Below are 20,642 nucleotides of genomic sequence, written 5' to 3'. Positions count from 1 at the left end.
GTCGGCCCTGGGGGTCTGCTGTGGTCTGATACTAAGTTCTGTGTTCTCCTAAGAGGAGAGAACAGCCCAAGCAACCCTATTTTCCAGGAACTGTAAGTTAAGACACTGTGTAAGGAACTCTCTGGGGTTTGTTCCAAGGTCAATAATTATTATTAGTCTTGTGTTTTCTATTATCCTCCTTCTTTCCTTTCTTTCTCTCTCTCTCTCTCCTTCACCTCCACCCTCTCTCTCCCTGTCTGGTTTGATTTTGGCTGGGATTGAAAAAAAATGTTTGGCAGTTTCCACTATGTACAAAAAGCTAAAATTTCTTAAGCAAGGTCATGTATGGACAATCAGTAGGAAGTCACGATAGTTAAAATTTAGTTTATGTGCTAAAAAAAAACACTAACCTAGGAAACAAGAGACCCTCGTAGTCCTGATATTGAGCAGTTGATTTATCTCTTTTGGGCGTCCATTTTGTCATCTATAAAATTACTGCCCTGAGCAATTTCTCATGTCCTTATTAAAATTTAATGTGCTCCTGGTAAATTAATGCATAATTAGAAACAAAATGGAATGAGATATGAAAATACTCAGGTTACAATATTTGAAAGTTATCTATGTGTAACACAGCAAATGTGACCTAAGGGTCATGAACAGTAACAGAACAATGAGAAAGTCAAAGGCAGGATACTGTAGGTATAAAAACAAGCACTTGCGGTTCTTAAATTTGGGTATAATGAGTCAGAACCACAAGGTAATCTTTTCATGACAGACAGGTATGGTCAGACCTTTCCTAGAAAGAGGGGCTGATGCACTGATTCTCATGGTATGATTTTTTTAATTAGCGTCTTAAATGTGGTTTTTAATATTGTTGGAGTAATGCACTTCTTTCAAAATCTGATGAAACCTAGTCCTTCTACTTAGAAAAATGCAGACATGGGGCAGCCCAGGTGGCTCAGCAGTTTAGCACCACCTTCAGCCCAGGGCCTGATCCTGGAGACCGGAGATCGAGTCCCGCGTCGGGCTCCCTGCATGGAGCTTGCTTCTCCCTCTGCCTGTGTTTCTGCCTCTCTCTCTCTCTCTCACTCTCTCCTTCTTTCTCTCTCTGTGTCTCTCATGAATGAATAAATGAAATCTTTTTAAAAATGTAGATATGAACACACACCATTTTACACAGAATTTTAGAAGTTCACAGACACCATACACATTCAGCCTCCAAATTAGTAACCCTAGGGTATAAATATCTCTAGATAATTTAGAGGGTTATTTGACTATTATCTTGTAGTTTTAATGTTTATGATTTGGCTCATTCATTCATTAAATCTTTCAACAAATGCTTTTTGATTACCTAGTAGGTGTTGGGAATCCATAATTGAAACATATAATGTACCTTTGGGAACTTTAAGGAGGCAAGGATAGAAAAGTACAAATTAGGAGCAATACATGTGTAGGGCAAGATTTCCCAGCCTTCTCATTTTGAGCTGAATAATTCTTTATTTGGGGGTCTATCCTGTGCATTGTAGGATGGTTAGCAGCATTCCTGGCCTCTACCTACCAACCACTGGTAGCACGCCCACTCCCAGTTGGGGTAGCCAAAAATATCTCCAGACATTGCCGAATGTCCCCTCTTAGGGGAGAGGGATGGGAAATCACTCCTAGTTGAAAACCACTGACTAAGGGAAAGAACCTCTAAATCTCTTAGCAAAAACTGGGGAAGGAGACTCACAGGAATAAACATTGGAGTAAGGCCTGAAGAATGTCAGAGAGGACTGCCTTTCTCCCACTTCTGGTGCCCAAATCCCTAGGCTTAACAGGCTTAGTTTCTTTTTCTTTTGTGATCTGCTGCCTTCAGGGCATACTTGTGACAATGCTTCTCCAGGGTCCCCTTTGGTCACCAGAAGAGGGTCTTCCTTGGTCATAGGGGAAGCTTAGTCTCACCTAGTCCCACCACTTCAGCTGGTGAGCTGTCCAACTCCAGGGTACTTCATTAGCTTCTTCACTGGGTTTACACACCTGAAGCCATGACCTCTAATCTGAGCTCCAACAGTAAGCAGGGTGCTATTTTGATCTCTAATCCTCTCATCCTTTATTTTATTTTTCAACTTATTCATAGATGATGGTAGGGAAGAGGGATATTTTATAATGAAGCCCTTCAAAGACCGCTTCCCCCTGATGATTAAAATTAGGCAGGTAAGTTGGGAGAGGACAATCTAGACAAAGGAAACATTGTAAACAGAAACAATGAAGTATGAGGTTATGGTCTACTCAGGAAATTCTAGTTAGTTCAGTAACCAGAATCTGAAGTGCAAAGTCAGGGAAGATTAGGTGGTGAGTTAGGTTGGACAGAGAAGTAGAAGCCATTCATGCCACCTGGAAGAATCTATTTTTTTCTGAGATAATGATGACTAGTGTGGAGGAAAACCTGCAGAGATTGTTATAAGACAGGACTACTAGGGTGGCTGCTGTATGAGTCAGGTCAGGAGAGGCAGGCCTGAGCAAGGCCAATGGTGATATAGATGGGTCTGCTTTATAGTATTTATGTGTATGCTTTTAGTATGCCTTTTAAATTTTGTTACTACATGATATTAAGCAAACTCCATTTATTGTGTTAATTTGAGGCCAGTTTGTCGTGGCAAGTAAGAAGGGATGTGTGTTTTTCTCCATTTGTCTCATTGGAATGCTCTTTGAGTTATCAAAGCTTGCGCCCAAGAGAGAATTCGTCACTAGAAAGGATACTGATCTTAAGCATGAGTGACAGAAGAGCCACAGAGTTGCTGACTAAAGAGTTTGTGAATCCAACCTTGAAGACAGAGTTAGGGGAACTGGAATGATTTGATTTGGAGAAGAGAATAATTCACAAAGGTGACAATTTTACCCATTTTCACTGAAAACAGACACAGAGAAATAGGCCTAAACAAAGGCTAAAGGTCTTAGATAGTGTCTTAATCCATTCAGGTTGCTCTAACAGAATACCACAGAGTGGGTGGTTTCTAAACACAGAAATTTATTTCTCACAGTTCTGGAGGCTGGAAGTCTGAGATCAGGGTGCCCACAGCAGTAGTGAGGGCTCTTTTCCACATTGTAGACTTCTTGTGGTATTCTCACAAGGCAGAAGGGGGTGTGGGATCTCTCTGGGGTCTCTTTTATAAGGCACTAATCCCATTCATATGGATTCTACCCTCATGACCTAAGCACCTCCTAAAGGCCCTACCTCCTGATACCAATATCATGGGCATTAGAATTTCAACATTATGAATATTGATAGTATACAAACATTCAGACCATCACAGATGGGCTAGAATAAAAAAGGTTTTTATAATGATAATTAAATATTGGAGTTCCTGAGAGAATTATGGAATCTCCTTCTCCAGAGTCCTTTAGAAACAGAATTTCTTTTTTTTTTTTGTTGTTGTTTTTTTTTTTAGAAACAGAATTTCTAAGTATAGTGTAAGGTGCTATGGCTTTATAAAGCATTGATTTTGATTTTGTTTAAAAACAAAATCAAAGAGATGACTATAAGCTTGCAGTATACAAACAATAAAAAAGCAAACTACATTCCACTATGGAATTTGAATAGTCACTCAACAAATATTTTTTGAGTGGCAACTATGGAGTTTACATTACTAAAATAGGGGATTTTGTGACAGAAGGGGACTTGGGGTGTGCATATCAGGAGCTCCATTTTGAGTAAGTGAATTTTGAGATGCAGCTTGGCATAGAAGCTTCTACTACACTACAAAGCATGAAGAGAACAACAGATTACCTAATGCTCCTTTCCCTACCACCCCGATTGTATACAACCTCCCATTGACCTGGTGGTATAAAACAAAACAGAAAACCTTTTTTATTCCACATTTTAAAATTCGCATGATGATTGTGCTATGCTTTAGTTTTGCTTTTTAGTTTTATTTTGTCTAATAAACTGAAATATGCATTAAAATGCCTGGCACACGGTAGGCGTTGAATAAATATTTGTTGAATGAATGAATGGTAGTGGGGCAGCCACAGGGCAATTACTCTTTCCTGAAAAGACCACACAGGAATGGAAGGAGAGCAAGGCAATGTTGTTAGAGTCTAAATAAGAACCACTATATGTCTCAGGCATTTTCAGAAAATCAATGAGCGATGAGAAATCCAGAAATCCTTTACTTCTATAGACCCCAGAGACTTGGACAAAAGCCTTCAAACAACATATTCCATTAAAGAAAGAACTTTTGAAGAGAAAAATACTATGTTTTTTTTCCCCTTTCTTAATCTTAGCCTTACAACTCAAACCAAGCATAAAGAATTGGCAGTACTTTTTTTTTTTTTTTTTAGAAAAAAAGAAAAAAAAAAGCCTTCCTACGATGAAAGATAGAAAACTCAACAGTGTTTCCAGCCAACAAGAGAGTGGTTTTGTAGCATGATGGGAAGAGATATTAATTTGGTAGCTATGCAGCTGTAAATTGACTCACTGGTAATATAAAATGTAGTCTTTAGGAAGAGAGCTAAGGATCCACGTGCAAGACAGACTCATTGGATGAGATTTGTAATCTGTGCATAACATTTCAGAGCTCTCTTCTGGAAAAAGAGGAGGAATCTCACATAGTAACCCCAGAACTAAGGTAAGATGTGCCACAAGGTTGGATATAAATGCTTAAGAAGGGGAAGAGCTTTTATATTCAAAGAAGAGAAAGGCCACTTGAGTGTAAAAGAAATGTTAAAATTTGGTGGGCTTGATGGCAGGGATAACTGAAGCAAAGATTCTAATTTCTTTGAAAGTATTATGAAATTGTCATTTGCAGTCTATGAGAAGCAGATGCTGAGATGAAGTGGAGTTCAAGTGGTATTGGGAGGCCAGCGAGTGGAGGAGGAATACCCGTTAGGAAAGATAAAGGAGGGAGGAAGCTGACTTGGCCAGGGGAAGCCTTCAGACTAAGATGTGGTTCTGACACTTACACAAGGAAAGAGGCCTGGGGAAACTGAACTCAGCAGGAAGAGCCTCAGACCAGGATTAAAATTCAACAAGGTCTTGGTCAACACAGCAGGGAGCTTCCAAGCACAGATAACTGGCTTGCGGAGGCTGAGTTGAGCAGAATGGCCAGGCCCTAATACCCTTGCCATGCCCACTCATTCCCAGGAAGACATGGCCTCAGCTCAAAAGCTGAGGAGAACTAAAGGCTGTGCAATTAGAAGCTGTTAACTAACCATGTTCCCTGCAGATGAATGGGAAGCTGCTTATTAAAAAAAAAAAAAAAAAAGATTTTATTTATTTATTCATGAGAGACACACACAGAGAGAAACAGCAGAGACATAGGCAGAGGGAGAAGCAGGCTCCATGAAGGGAGCCCGAAGTGGGACTCGATCCCCAGGACTCCAGCATCACGCCCTGAGCTGGAAGGCAGACGCTTAACTGCTGAGCCACCCAGACGTCCCATGAGAAGCTGCTTCTTGATATAAGCAGGGAACCTCCATGACTATCATACAAAATACCATGGTCTTGATGAGGCCATCTCACTGTACAAGTGTTGTGACCTAATAAATTTTGGTGTATTAGGTGTATTCAGTAAATGTACAGGAAACCTAGCTGACATATAAAATATAATGCATAATGTTTGCTGGAATACATCTTGTAAAAAGACCAAGTCTCTTCATCCACATTTTTGAAATAGTACTGCCATACCTGTTTAGAGCATTTTAAAATCTCATATCATTAGTTCTCCACAGCTTTGTTAAGTTAGAAGCAAACAGACATAACAACATTTGGGAATTTTTGAACTATCATTTACAATAGCATCATCAAATATCAAACACCTAGTAATCAATTTTGCAAAGATATATAAAACTTCTACTCTAGCAATTATGAAACTTTTCTTTACCCATACCCATGGATTAGAAGACTCAATATTTTTGAGATATCCATTCTTCCCAAATTGACCTATAAATGCAATGCAACCTCTAAAGACTATTTTTTAAAAATCAACTTTATTGAGCCAAAATTAACGTGCAATAAGATGCACACTTTTTAAATGTATACTTAAATAAATTTGAAAAAAAGTAGACTCTATTGTATTTACTACCACAATTGAGATATAAAACATTTTTTATCATTCCCAAAAGGTCTCCCCTGCTACTCTACCTACAGTCACCACTCTCTGCCTGAGTTCTAGGAAACTGCTGATCTGTTCCCTGTTTTCTCTTTCCTAGACACTCATATATATGGAATCAAATAGACATACTCTTTTATGTCTTGTTTCCCCCCCACCAAATGTTTTTTAAATTCATCCGCATTATTACATATATTAGTAGCTTGCTTCTTTATATTATAGATTGCTCTTTGTACATTTACATTCACAATTTACTTATCCAGTCACTCGCTGGTGGATATTTGGAATTTTCCAGCTAGGGTCTTCTAAGAATAGTACTATTTATTTATATTTTTAAAGAGTTTTTATTTCTTTATTCATGAGAGACATAGAGAGGCAGAGACATAGGCAGGGGAGAAGCAGGTTCCTTGCAGGATCCCAATGCAGGACTTGATCCCAGCACTCCAGGATCATGCCCTGAGCCGAAGGCAGATGCTCAACCACTGAGCTACCCACAAGTCCCAGATAAAGGCTATTTAAACATTCATTAAAACAAAAACCACATTCATTTTCAACTTTTTTGTGTAGACTATAGTTTCTCAGCCTCAGAACTCTTGACTTAAAGTGTAGAATATCTTTTTTTGGGGGGGATTGCCTTGTGTATTATAAGGTTTTTAGCAGGACCCTGGCTTCTACCTACTAGATGCTAGTACTCCCCAGGAGTAGCAATAAAAAATGTCTCCAGATATTGCCAGTGTTCGTTGACTGGGGGGCGTGGGAGTATCAACACTCACCCTCAGTTGAGAAACTACTGTAAACATTTGTATTCATTGTTTTTGGATAAATACCTGAGTGAAATTGCTGGGTCATAGTGTAAATGTATGCTTAACTTTATAAGTAACTGAAAACCAGTTTTCCAAAGAGCTTGTGCCATTTTACACTTCCAAGAGCAATACATGAGACCCCTAGTTGCTCCACACATTTGCCTGCATTTGGTACTATCAATCATTTTTGTTTTAACAATTCTAGTGAAGGTAAAGAGTGTCTTGTTAGATTTCATGATTACTCATGCTATTGAGCATCTTCTCTTGTTCTTATTATATTTACCTTTTTACTTAAGTCATTGTCTTTTGCTTAATTTTTAATTGTTATTGTTCTTTTAATTGTTGTTTTTGTAGGCATTCTTTGTATGTTCTGCATATGATTCCTTCATCAGATATATATGTTGCAGATGTTTCTCCCACTCTGTAACTTGTTTTTTGGCCTTTCTAAATGGAGGTGAAGCGTTTAACTTATCAATATATTTTTTAAGGTTAGTACTTTTGTGTTCTAAAAAAAATCTTTGTTTTTATCTTCCCAAATTTGTGAAGATATTCTCCATTCTTTTCTTAAAGAAACTTTAGTTTTCCAAGTTGTATATTTTGAACCATGAATGATTGTGAGTGTGTTTTTGTGAGTGGAATAAGATAGAAGTTGAGGTTCATATATCTAGTTCACTGTTTGTTAAAAAGACTTTTCTGGGACGCCTGGGTGGCTCAGTGGTTGAGCTCCTCCCTTTGGCCCAGGGTGTGATCCTGGAGTCTGGGAATCGAGTCCTGCATCTGGCTCCCTGCATGGGGCCCGCTTCTCCCTCTGCCTGTGTCTCTGCCTCTCTCTCTGTGTGTCTCTCATGAATAAATAAATAAAATCTTAAAAAAAAAAACTTTCCTCATTGGTGGCTTGACTAGATTCAATTGACTACTGAAGTGAGTCCATTTCTGGACTTTCTCTTCTCTTCTGTTTATCTAATTGTCTACTTCAGTGTTTGTTAATATTTTTATTATTATTCCCCTAACAAGTCTTCCTAGACATTTTTATCCCTAATCACATCTTCCCCCCATGAACTTTTAATATCAGATACATATGGTGTATTAATTAATTTATGTACTGTAGGTATACATGTACTTTATATGTGAAAAGAATAAGAATATTTTATTCCAAGAACCAATTTCCACCTCCTTGGGGGTGATATTACTCCCATTGAGAATGCATGAACTATTCTCTTCCTAATACCACATTGTAGCTTTATAGTCCAACTTGAAATGGGGTGGTATAAGTCTTCCACCTTTGTTATATTTCAAAATTGTATCAACTATCCTTATCCTTTGCTTTTATAAGTTTTGTAATCAGCTTGTCAGTGCCTTTCTAAAAATGCATGGTGAAATTCTGTTACTGTTCATGAAGGAGTCACAGGCTAGATTTACTTTTTCAATCAAACCATGTGGAAAAAAAAAGAAGAAAAATAAAAATAATAAACCACTTGGAAGATTCTACAAAATAACATGAACGTTAATTTTTTCAGACACTAAACAACAGACAGTTACAAGATTGTGGTCCCCAAGAGAAGGAAAATAAACTGAGCTATATGATCACCTCAGTTTACTGCTTTGAAGCACATTTTGAATTGTAGAATAGGACGAAGGTTGTCAAAGAGAACACAGCAATTTTCCTGAATTGAAGACGTAGAGATGAGAGTTCAGAGAATATGAGGTGGCTGGAAGTTGCAGGGGAGAATTCCAGAAGAGAGGCAGCTAAACAAAGAAAGCTTCAGAAATCTATATAGACTTCCCCTTGGGTTTTTGCTTAACACTAAGATCTGCACACATAGGATAGAACTCTTTGAGCTCAGGAAAATAGCAACAGAGTCTTGAGCTAAACTTCTGAGAATTCATACAGGACTTGGCATTGTTTGAATTCCCACCAACCAAACTGGAGATTCCTCACTAGTTAATTGGAATATTCAGTAGAGATCCTGGAAGGGTCATCTGTTTTATGGTGGGGCTAAACTATCCCTAGAGTAACAGCTACTGTAGACCCACTAAAAATTGTTAAAGCAAGTCTCATAAAGATCAAACTAAAATAAAATGCAACCAATTTAACAATCTACCAGAACTAATTAAACACTACCTAAAGAAAGGCAACAGAATACAACACTAAACAACATAACATTCACAGAAACTGGCAAACAAAAATTTCCCAGACATGCCAAAATCAGGAGACTGTGTACTTTATATTCTCTACTGTATGTATACCTCAATAATAAAGTGAAAAGATGAAAGACAAAGTTTTTGGTAAAATGTGTTGTTTGAGGAAGCATAGAATATAGTGTGTATCAAATTTTCAGAATTACCTCTGGGTTTGTATTGTTAGACCACAGATTGTTGAACCAACCCCTAGAATTCCTGATTGCTGGGTCAGTTGTTGAGGCCAAGAATGTGGATTTCTAGCAGGTTCCCAGGTGTTATTGCTGCTGCAGCAGCGGTGGCACTGCTCCAGGAGATCACTCTTGAGAACCACTGGGATAGGAGTTAGCTTTAGATTCTAGAGTTAGTTAACCCTATTCAGCCATATACTCATTTTGAGATCTTGGTAGCATTTCTCTCTGTTTTTTTTTTTTTTTTTTTTTTTTAAATACAAGTCATGGGACGCTGGGTGGCTCAGTGGTTGAACATCTGCCTTTGGCTAGGAGCATATCCTAGGGTCCTTGGATCAAGTCCCAAATTGGACTCCTTGCAAGGAGCCTGCTTCTCCCTCTACCTGTCTTTGCCTCTCTCTGTGTCTCTCATGAATAAATAAATAAAATCTTTAAAAAAAATACAAGTCACTATCTTTGTTTTTTAGAAGCGGTTTTCCACTATTACATTATAAATCAACTGGTAGGCAGTTGGAAAGTTTATTTTATTCTATTTATTTTTTACTGAAATACATTGTTCATACACAATGTTACATTAGTTTCAGGTATACAACATAGTGATTCAATAAACCTATGTTATGCTCTGCTCACCACAAATGTAGCTACCATCTGTCATCATATAATCCTATTACAGTACTATTGACTATATTTCATATGCTGTACCTTTAATCACCATGACTTATTCATTCCAAAACTGGAAGCCTGTATCTCCCACTCCCCTTTGCCCATTTTGCCCATCCTCCATACTTCTGCCCTCTGGCAACCATCATTTTGTTTTCAGTATTCATAGGTCCATTTCTGCTTAAATATTCCTATATATATATATATATATATATATATACACACACACACACACACACACACACACACACATGCACACATATGTATATATCTTACATCTTCTTTATCCATTCATCTCTCAGTGAATACAGGTTACTTCCATATCTTGGCTATTGTAAATAATGTTGTAGCAAGCATAGGGATGTATATACCTTTTTGAATTAGTGCTTTAATTTTCTTTGGGTAAATGCTTGGTAGTGGGAGTTACTGGATCATATGGTATTTCTATTTTTTTTTTTTTTGAGGAACCTACATATTGTTCTCCACAGTGGCTACACTAATTTACATTCTCACCAACAGAGCATGAGGGTTCCTTTTTCCACATCCTCAACAACACTTGTTATTTCTTGTCTTTTTGTTTCTAGTCATTCTTACACATACAAGGTGATATCTCATTATAGTTTTGATTTATATTTCCTTGATGATTAGTGATGTTGAGCATCTTTTCATGTGTCTGTTTGCCATCTGTACATCTTCTTTGGAAAATTTTTCATTCAGGTCCTCTGCTCATTTTTCAATTGGACTAATTGAGGGATTTTTGTGTGTTTGTGCACGTATTGAGCTATATAAGTTTTTTATATATTTCAGATATTAACCCCTTATAGGATATATCGTTTGTAAATATCTTTTCCTGTTCAGTAGGTTGCCTTTTCATTTTGTTGGTGGTTTCTTTCACTGTGCAAATTTGGTTGCATCTTTTGATCTCTCAAATCTTTGATTTTCTTTTTTGTAAAATAGGGATAATAATGGTACCTCATATGATTGATGAGGATTAAATGAGATAATATAACCAGTAAGTTATATATATAAGTTAAATAATATAACCAGTAAGTGCAATAAAAGCTACTTTATTATTATTATTATATATATTGTTAACTATTTTTATTATTATCATCACTAAGAACAAACTAATGTTTTATGTGTATGGCCCTAAATTAGCTGGACTTATCGTAGCTAAATATGAAAAGCCTTTCTAATCCAAGTTCTTTTTTTGTTTGTTTATACAACTGTCTTCCAAAATATTCCTTTGGGGCCAAAATTTTCCAGGCTGGGTTTAAGCCAAAAGATGAGTTTTTTTTAATTTTCAAGGCAAATGAATAAAATCAGTTAAACCTTGCTGAGTTGTGGGAAAAGGGGGGAAAAAAGAATACTTTTCATTGCTTTAGAAAAGCAACCTCATAGAAGTATCTAAAGAATAGTGGAAACATAAAATAAGTTCAGTTTGGCATAATAAGGATTCTTGAGAAAATTTAAGTTAGCAACGTTGGAAAAATAGAGGTATTTTAATCTAGGGTTTTATTGACTAAATTAATTAAATTTAAGCTTCTTAAGGGAAAAATTAATGTTAAGATAGGATACTGGAGATGACAAATAGAAAAATCTCATACAGCAACATTGTTCTATAAAACAATTAAGATACTAGTGCAAAAGCAGCAGTACAAGAAGAAATCCTTTCCTGCATAAAAGTATCCAGTAACCAGCTCCATAGCACCTCATTGACTTAACCCTAAAAGGAGTTTTGATAGAGTTTTGAGATATGAATTTGCAAATCCTTTGAAGAACAGACCTAAGATATACCTTTGGTCATATTTTAACTATGATAGCATAACTAGTAGGTATATCATTATTTAAAATACCCCCTTCTTATGGAGATTTATGTCAAATCTGATCAAATAACTTACTTTGACCAACATGAAACATGGGTGAAAATGTATGTGTCATATCTGAGCAAAAGCTTTAAAAGCCATTATGTGGCTTTGTTCTCTTTCTTTTCCTCTGCCACAGACTATGTGATGTCCCAGATGGGGAACTGTTTTTTCAGTTGGGATCCTGGAACAAAGAAAATAAAGCACAGAGTCACAGTTGGCCAGTGACAGATGAATAGTAGAAGCAAGAGATAAACTTTTTTTTTTTGCTAGATCACTGAGATTTTAAGATTTCTTGTTATTGCAACATAAGTTAAGCCAACACACACACACACACACACACACACACACACACACACTATACATTTTACACTGCCCCCAACACACATATACATTATAACTCCACCCCCACATACATCATACATAGTGATGCTTTCTGTGAAATGGGGCTCATGTTGGCCAGCTCTATGGATACATGTGTCAAATTTTAAAAAGGCTTTTCTCCTCAACAATAACCTCAACTTGGAGGAAGAGAGGCAGGGAAAGATAGGGAGGTAGAAGACCATAAATCTGAGTCTACTTCCAGATTAACTTTTTGCCATTTTTGAGACCCTATGGTCAATTCAAATTTCACTTAGGACCCCCTGTGAAGTATTGAATACCTATCTTTGTACCACCATTAGGCTTAACCCAATAGAACAAATAGTATATATTTATTTAATTAGGTTTGGACAAATAAATGACTGATAATGGCACTAATCATAGAAAACAGAGGCATTTTTTCTCCCTGAGTTACGATGAATCTATGAAACTAACACCGTTGTTATTTTCCTAGAGAAAATATTCTTAGAAATTCTTTTGTTGAGGGGGAGAAACAGGATGAGAAGGGAACAGTGGTGAAGGATAAAGAGAATTGGATGGTATCAGCCAAGCGATTTGGATTAATTACCAATTATTTTTAAACAAAATAGATGACAACAAAACATAACAACTAATAGGTCCTTCCAAACAGCTTCACAAAGTGTTGAATTTGGGGATGTTTCTAATAATAATGCATGTTGCCATGCTTTAAAGAGACTAAAGATAATCTATAGCTCACAGAAAAGAACAGGTCTGAAGGTATTAAGCCATATGTAATATTCTTGGGTCACAATTTCAAAGAATTCTGTAGGTCTGTGTAATCCATTAAGTAAATTGTATGAACTTTCTTAAAAGTCGTTTATTAGCAATATTTATAGAAGGTCAAAATTTGAGTATTTTTATTAAACATATTTTTGGCTTTCAGTTTTTAAAAATCATGATTTAAATAACCATGGTTTGGGCTCATCAAGCAGTTTAAACCATTTTTGAAAAGTTTTGAGTTCAATAAAACCCAAGCTGCTTTTTGCCAAGCACCTTTTCCTCTCATTTTAAAAACCATATTTATTTTAAGGGAAATTTAACCCATGTGTTTTTGATTCTTTTAAATTTAAATAATCAAAATGGTGTTTTTTTTATAAGTTGGTTGATGTCAAAGAAGCTTTTGAGCCTTTTAAAGAAACTTTTATTCTAAAAACAAGAAGCAATGATTTGCCAAGTAGAAATGCATTTCAACACCAAGAGGCTTGTATTCATTTGTAACTGCAAACCCCTGAATCCGAGTCCTTTCTATATCTGGCAGAGATAGATCATTCCTGTTCTGTAACGTACTGGGGCCTAAACTCCCCAAAGCTAACTAGCTTTTCAATGAAATAAATGTATTAAGGTTGTAAAAATAAGAAAAATGGGGATGATTGTTAAAATGTTTCAAGAAATCATTGGTGCTTTCAGAGGCTATTTAGCCAAATGGAAAGTGTTTTCCTTCATCTGTCACACATTTATTGAGTTTTTATTGTGGATATGGCACTTGTTGGCAGGACAGATACTAAGATGAACATCTTTGGAGTTACTTACTCAAAATTGAGAAGTAATCTCAGAAGTTTGCTTGTAAATTCATTAAAGTAATGAGAGCCCTAAAAAGTCCACTTGGTGGTATTTTGGTGGAAAGAGGAAATTAATTAGATTAAGAATGAGAAGGGATAGGGGGCACTTGGGTGGCTCAGTTAAACATCCAACTCTTGATTTCAGCTCAGACCATGGTCTCAGGGCTGTCAGATCAAGCCTGGAGTTGGGCTCCATTCTGGGTATGCAGTCTGCTTAAGACTGTCTTTTCCAAAAAAAAAAAAAAAAAAAAAAACAAAAAAACAAAAAAACAAAAAAAAAAAAGAAAGAAAAAGAAAAAAAAGAAAAGATTCTCTCTTCTTCTCTCTCTGCCCACTCCCACCTCCTGCCTGCTTGTGTAGCACATGCACTCTCTAAAAAGAAAGCAGTTGAGAGAGAGAGAGAGAGAGAGAGAAAATAAAGTTTATCAGGTAGATGGTACTGCTTTTTTGTTTCTCTCACTTCTGTCTCTCCCTAGGGTAGGACTAGTCACTTAGATGACTGACCAAATCACAATGTCCTCTAAGCTGTTATGTACTGAAGCTTAAGACCCACTTATTTTGAAATCCCTGGGTGGCTCAGCGGTTTAGTGCCTGCCTTTGGCCCAGGGTGTGATCCTAGAATCTCAAGATCGAGTCCCGTGTCAGGCTCCGGCATGGAGCCTGCTTTCCCTCTGCCTGTGTCTCTGCCTCTCTCTCTCTCTCTATGTCTATCACAAATAAATAAATAAATCTTTAAAAAAAAAAAAAAAGACCCACTTATTTTAAATCTTCAGATATCCTCTCTAAACTTGAAGTTGACTTAAATGTCAGATGAGTAGGCCCCCTCATCTCTCTCCACTCTCTTCTTTTCAGATCTATAAATGTGAATAGCATTCAACTTCTGAATCTTTCAGAGGAGGTAACTAGGATAAGCACTTAACTTTTTGCCTTGCTCTCTGAAAATTTTCTCCAAAGAATTATTTAATTATTTTGATGCCCTCCTCCTCATGCAGAGGTGGGGAAGTATGAGGATTAGAGGAAGGAGATTGGAGAAGTTTTGCTCCAAAATTTGACCTAACTCAATGTAAAGACAAAACTCCTAAAAATGACTAGATTCCAATTGCATGGTTTCTATTTTGTTTTTATGGACCTCAATGTGTAGAGAGTAAGATGATTCTTAGGCAGATGCTTCTTAGCAAGACATTGTAATGGGTTTCATTTCTGAGACATATGGAACTTTGAATATTGTCAAAGAAAAAAAGACAATTTATTTGTGTATATAAATAAGATTTCCACATATAATTGTGTAGGCTATGCAGTATACATCCTGTGTAGTTGTATGGTGGCTTTGTATATAAGTGAATATCCAGGGAGAGATTTCAGACATGTCTGGTTTCAAGTGTTCATGTGATGGCATAAGTGATTTTCTTTCTCTCTTTTTTTCTCTGTCTTTCTCTATCACACACACACACACACACACACACACACACACAGACCTCCCAATATTTTTCTTCCTCTACACTTAGAGTCAAGTATATTTGTCTCTAAAAAAAGCTAAGGGATAGTTTTATTAGGAAATGAGCTCAAAAACTTCTGCCACTTTTTTAGATGAGCTGATACAACTAATAACAGAGCATGGCGAATATTAAAAATCCCAGCCTAGGGGGCACCTGGGTGGCTCAATGGTTAAGCATCTGCCTTTGGCTCAGGTAGTGATCCCCAGGTCCTGGAATAGAGTCCCACATTGGGCTCCTCACAGGAAATCTGCTTCTCTCTGTATCTCTCATGAATAAATAAATAAAATATTTTTTTAAAAAACTTTAAAGTAAAAATCCCAACCTAATTACCACTGGCTCATGTGTCTATCTCTGAACCCAAAATACTGGCTAGGAGACTAGAATGTTCTGGTGGACCAGACCTGAGTCTTGGCCTATTTCCAAAATTGAGTGGTGGATTCAGCCTCACCTGAACCACATGGAGTAAGATTGAGAAGGGATAGTTTCCATAGAGAATTGATAATAGGAGGCAAAATGACTAATGTCTTTATCTGTTACCTGATATTTTTCATTTGTTACTAAGCCATGTTGTCTTCAAATTCTATTTACAAATGACCCTATTAAATTTCACCTTCTTAGTTTTCTACTGGGCTTCTAGGCACTAAGATCCCTGTATCATTTTCAAAATGCTCATACATCATCTGTTTACAAACAACTCTAAAATTTTACTAGAAATCAACTTCATATTTTAGGCAATTTCCAAAAATTATCTTCTTTACCCTTCTTTTAAAATCAAGACCCTTTAGGACTTTCAGTTATTTTCTATGATGTCCCCAAGAGAATTAATGTTGACTTGAAAACCACTCCTGCAGTTCTTTAGCACCCTGGAGTATAAAGTATTTAGGCATAGACATATTTATTCATTAAAATGCAGTGGTGCTGTATTCTATTATCTTACTGCTTTTATCTTTCTAGACTGGTGGTCCTCAAACTTTAGCATTATCAGAATCATCTTTGGAGCTTTTTAAAAACATACATATAATCAGAGTTTCTTGATTCAATGGGTCTGAGATGGGGCCTGAGAATTTTTATTTCTAACAAGCTCGCAGGTGATGGTGATACTGCTTAGACATTTTAAGAAACACTGCTCTGTCAGTTACATCCTTCACTTTGTTTGGAAATCATTCTCCTTGCCAAAAAAGATAAAGGAAAATTAAAAATGAAATAATTCTTCTTTCTCCGTGTAACTCAACAATATCACACCATCTTTTCAGAATCTGTTCATTTATTTATCAAATGTTTATTGAGTACCTACTGTGTGCCAACTACTGTACTAAGCACTAAGAAAGGAAAGATAAAACAAGCCCACAGCTCAAAGAGATGTTCATATGGAGTTAGACTAAATACTAAGCAAATAGAATCTTGGAAAATTCTGTGTTGAGGTTTGCCAGAATCATGTGAGGGACCAGAGCAGTGCCTATGTGTATTTTTTCCATTGACATATAGTTGACACACAGTGTTACATAGTTTCAAACCTATGTGCATTATTCATGAGTCTTTTGTAGGGGAAGGAGAGTTCCCCTAAGAGTCAAGAATTGTTCTTTCACCAAGAAAAGTGATGCTGGGTAAACAGAATCCACACTCTACTTTGGGGTTTGGGGAAGATTTTGCAGAAGAGTTGACAAGTTATGAATAATTCTTAAAAGTCTTTCTTAAATTTTTCTATCGTTTTAACTTTTACTATAGTAGTTGTTATTTACATACTTTTTCTTTTACATTTGATCACCTTACAAATAATTATAAGAAAATAAAGTTTTAAGGTATTTTGAGTATCCTTTCCTCAGGAATTAGAGATAAAAGGACCACATTACTACACCTACCTGCTGCCCTCTACACCAAGTGGGAGCAGAACGAAAGCCTTAGAATATGTTACACAGCATCACACTTGCATGACCAGGGTCAGGTTACATTTGTAATTCAGAAAGTAGAGACATGAGAGGGGAAAAGGGAATCATGGGAGATAAACCATGAGCTCTGTCTGATGTTCTCGAAACTCAAACCTCAGGGGAAAATTGAGTCAGAAACTAAGAAGATTTAGGCAATGTCAGAAATGAAAGTTCTAGGTGGTACCAAAGAATCTTCCCAGAAAACTTTTTATCCTCTAAGTGACTTGTGTCAGACTTTTGGCTCCATTGGGTCATGGTTGAGTTCAGCCTTCGACATAATTTCAGGCACAGTCTTTTTATTGAGTGTGAACAGGCCACAGAATGGTTGCCATATAGCTTCTTATAATGTGGCCTCACCTCCTCACAGAGGTATCCTGAGGCAGTGCTCCCTTCCCTCTCAAGAGTAAAATAATAGGTTAGGCTATAGAAGAGAAAATCCCCACAGTCTTATCTTGTACACATTACTTTTACCTCTAAAGCTAAGAGATTCAAAGTATTTTAAGCCTTCAACTTCTATAGCCAGTGGTCTCTCTTTCTTCCTTACACACACACACACACACACACACACAAGAATACATAATAAAAACTACTTTTACCTTTGGATCAGGAAAGGTATTGGGCCATTATCACTGAACAACAAGTATTTACTGAGTATCTACTGAGTATCAGGTCCATTTAAGGTGCTTGGATTGTGCGAATAAATAGAATAGTCAAAACACTCTTTGACCCTTGTAAAGCTCACTTTCTAGTGATCTTATACATCATGTGTGAGTGAAAGCATTAGATTTTCCCCTGAAATGATATTTAACTGGGAGGAGGCCCAGTTAACAAAGTATAAAATAAAGTGGGAGAACCACAAGGAACATAATGTGGACAAGTGACTTCTCTGAGCAAGAAAGTGGGTGGAAAGGGAATGAATGACAGAGATAAATTCAACCACTTTATAGTTTTGCTTGGGATAAAATCATCTATCTTTTTAACAAAAATGGAAAAAATCTCTTAAATTAGAAAGCATGCAAGTAGACAAATTTAAATAAATAAAGCCATTTTCTTTTTCCTCCCAATAAATCTTATTTCTGCTATTCAGGTTTTAACATAATCCACCTACTAATCAGTTGGTCAGTCAGTCAGCACCTTATGCTCATAGTTTTACAGTAGAGCACTTCTCAGATAAGAATCCCATTCTTTCTTTTTTCTTACATGGTTTCAAGAGCCGTCTGGCAGTCAGACTATTGAATTGAATTCAAGGATGCTTTCAGATTAGTGCCATGAAACAGGCAATTCACCATATCTCCGCAGGCCACATTAGTGCCCCCCAATGAATGATATCTGACAGAAACAGTAAAGAATGGCTTATCTAGCATCTAACAAGCATTGCTTTTCCCAGGATGGGCAGAGAAGGGGATGCTGAAGGGAGGCATCACATGTAAGACATACCATCACTGAGTAATCACAATGAGTACATTGTAACTAAGTGGGCCCATGCCAATCACTGTGGCTGGAAAACTTATACTATGGCACCTGTCCTTAAACTGAAATTCCATTTCAAGTGAGGTAGAATAAAAAAATCCAGTTCTCTGGAAACTCTGAAAAGAGTTTATTTATTCTTGGAGAAGGAGAGGTGGCCCCTGAAACTGTGTATGAGACCAGAAACGGGTTTGTCAGTGGACCTTGTTGCCAAGTCTTGTGGAATCACAGGCCAGAATTGCTACCAAGCATTCACCATGGGGAAAAGTATTTTCCTAGGTTTTCCATTTAATTATGAGTATGATGTCCCAGAAATGCCTACAAAAGTGCTGTAGCAAAAAGACCCCATGTAGGGGTAGTTAGCTAGTCAGTTATCAGCACTGTTGGCTGCTATTTTCTGTTGGAAATGGATTGAAACCTCAGTACAAGTACATAATCTCATCCTGAGGCAGAGGAAGGCTTTTCTAGTCCTTAATGCTGTTCTTTGGGACTTGTTTTATAGTTTCACAGAGTAATGGGTATCACTGGGAATCAGTTCCAGATTTCCACAGGATTCTGTATGGTGAAAATTACTACATCAAATGAACAATGAATTGGTTCACAGCTACTTTGGGGTAGAAGGGTGGGAAATATCACAATGGTTGTTTCCCAATTTACAAACCAATAGGATTTTTTTTTCCTTGAAAAATTGGGCACATATGTAGCTATAACTAGTCTGATGTTTAGATTTTCATTTTTAAAAAAGTATTAGTAAATATCTTCTATATACAGTATTTTGTGTGCTAGCATCAATGGTGAAAGGATTTAAGCAGGGTTGACACTATTTTGTAAAATGATTATTAAAAATCTGTATGGGGTGAAAATTCAAAACAAATACTTTTCCTCAAGTTGTAGATTCAACCTAAAATTAAATCCACAGTTATTCCACTGTGGCTAGAGGTGGTAATCAAAGATTAAGTGGATTTGCTTCACTGGGGGTCCCCACTCACCACCAAAGCATCTCTAATCTCTGGATTGAGCCCTATTCCTGTAATGTAACTCATTTGGTTCTTTCACACTTTCCCCCCTTCAACTCTAATAGATTCCTGTGGCTTTTGTGTTATATTTTCATCATTCTGATCAAATAATTATTCCCATCCCTTCTTGCTCATGCTTCTTTGCATCATCTCTTTTGTTGTGCAAGATTTAAACTTGCATGCACTCCCTCTTGTCTCCTCCTACTAATCCCGCCCAGGAATCATTCTATGGATGAATAAAAGGTGTTGACTGTTCAATATGCTTTCTGTGTATTGTCAGCTGCTTTATTACTGCCTCTCCCCAGTTCTTTGCTGCTAAGAAGCATGGAGATGTTCATTTAAATCTCTTGGCTTCTGTCATGTTACAATGGAGTAGATGCCTGGGATCGGGTGGATGCTTTGAGTAATACTGAAAGCTGTGTCTAACTTGTGTCACCAGTGAAGTGGCAAAGAATGCAGAAATACCATCCTCAGAGGATACAGAAAAAGCCTCTTCAGAGTAGAACTATTTTCCCGGAAATATGAAGCTTACTAATTTCTAGTGTTCAGGGACTTGTAATCATAGTGAATGAGCTTGAAGTTTAAGATTTTAGTTGTCATTCAAAAAATATTGGAGATCCAAGATATATTCTCAAAGTGTAAGCACAAACTGCATTCATCCCAGTACTCTTTTTTGCTAAATGTCCATCAATATCATTTATTTCTTTCTGAGCATATCTCAGTTTGGAGCCCTATGAAACATCATTGAAATAGGTTGCCATTAAAAGGAGGAAGTTGAACCTTATGACAGGGAAGGATGTTCCTGCTACCTTGTTAAACATATATTGGGTGTGCATTACATGACCTGATTTTGTTACACACAGACCAGACACACACACATAACTCAGGGAACAAAGAATTAAATTACATACACCAAAACATTAGCTGGGAATAGCTCTAAGTGCTGGGATTACAGAGGAATCTTCTATTTTTCTTTATGGTCATCCTTATTTTCACAGTGAATGAAAATAAT

The sequence above is a fragment of the Canis aureus genome, chromosome 18, assembly GCF_053574225.1.
Source record: "Canis aureus isolate CA01 chromosome 18, VMU_Caureus_v.1.0, whole genome shotgun sequence".
In the NCBI taxonomy this organism is placed as follows: Eukaryota; Metazoa; Chordata; class Mammalia; order Carnivora; family Canidae; genus Canis; species Canis aureus.
The sequence above is the reverse complement of the archived record's forward strand: the minus strand, read 5'-3'. Positions refer to the sequence as shown.